Source organism: Myotis brandtii, unplaced genomic scaffold, assembly GCF_000412655.1.
Source record: "Myotis brandtii unplaced genomic scaffold, ASM41265v1 scaffold868, whole genome shotgun sequence".
In the NCBI taxonomy this organism is placed as follows: Eukaryota; Metazoa; Chordata; class Mammalia; order Chiroptera; family Vespertilionidae; genus Myotis; species Myotis brandtii.
The window spans coordinates 841,208-842,729 of NW_005371540.1; positions in this window are offsets into that span (position 1 = coordinate 841,208).

Below are 1,522 nucleotides of genomic sequence, written 5' to 3' on the forward strand. Positions count from 1 at the left end.
CCTCCCCTGCCGCCGTGTCACCTGCCCGGAGGAGGCGTTTTCAGTAACTGCCAGTGAAGGTGCTTTTTAAACCGTCCCCACCCGCCGCGCGCTCCGAGGCTGAGCGCGGACCGGAGCCGGGAGGTGGCAGTTGGGTTCCGGGTCCGGGCACCTGCCGGGTTGCGGGCTCCATCCCCAGCGGGGGGCGTGCAGGAGGCCGCGGTTAGTGATTCTCTCTCATCGTTGATGTTTCTCTCTCTCTCCCTCTCTGAAATCATTAAAAATATTTTTTCAAGAAATAGGGAAAATATTTCGAGAGCGTTACTGTGGCACTCTCGTGACATTAATTCGTTATCGTTGTCAGTCCGATCACAGAGAAGTTCGGGACTCAGCCATCGGGTGCGCTGGCCCCAACAGGTGCGGGAGGCGTGATCGCCGTCCTGCTGCGTGTGTACGGAGAGGTTTTGTATGGGCAGAAAGTGAGCCCTTTACAGTTATGTTTTATCATTCTAATTTTTGTCTTTTGTACAGTGTAAAATAGCATTATTCAAAAGCTAACAAATTCCTTTTACAGATAATTAAAACATTGAGTGCATGCCTGAATAAGAATTGTCCTTCCTTTAAATACACAAGAATATATTTGATATTGACCATTATAACATAAACATTCAGTGTTTAAAAAATGACAGTGTAATAAGTTAGTTCTTTTTTAAAAAACGTGTTTTTATTGATTTTCTTAGAGAGAGGAAGGGAGAGGGAGAGAAACGTTGATGAGATAGAAGCATCAGTCAGCTGCCTCCTACCCACCCGCCGTGTGCCCTGACTTGAGTCGAACCCCAGATCTCTGGTGCACCAGTTGCCGCCAAACCAACTGAGTCACATCCGCCAGGACAAATTAGTTCTAAATACAGAACTGAAATTAGTCGGCCTGTGTTGGCGCACTTACTTAGCTCTTTTCTTCTTTGGTTAAACATGAACTAAGCATGTCAGTTTATAGTAAAAACTTAAAGCAGACCTCAACTGGTACTTTATTCTGTTAGTTAAAAAGGAACTTTCAGCAGGCCACGTTCACCCTACTGTGACTGCTGATAACTCAGTAAAGCAGATTCTGGGACTAAGAAATTTGCTGTCTAAAACGTCATCAAGCCAGTGGCCTCAGTGGTTAGAGCGTCGGCCTGCGCACCGAAGGGTCTTGGGTTCGATTCCCCATCAAGGACATGTACCTGCATTGCAGGTGTGGGAGGCAACCAATCGATGTGTCTCTCTCACATCGCTGTTTCTCTCTCTCATTTCCTCTCTCTCCCCCTCCTTCCCTCTCTCCCTTCCACTCTCTCTGAAAATCAATGGAAAAAATACTCTCGGGTGAGAACTAACAAAAAATAAGATAAAAATTCATCAACCTGTCAGAAATTGTATAGCGCACATTGAACTGGGCAAGGATGTTGTGGAACATGGTGGCCTGGCACCGGCTCCAGGAAGGCCTGGGGCAGATTCACACCAAGAAAACATTCCATAGGGTGTATCGAACACAGCAACTTTGCCA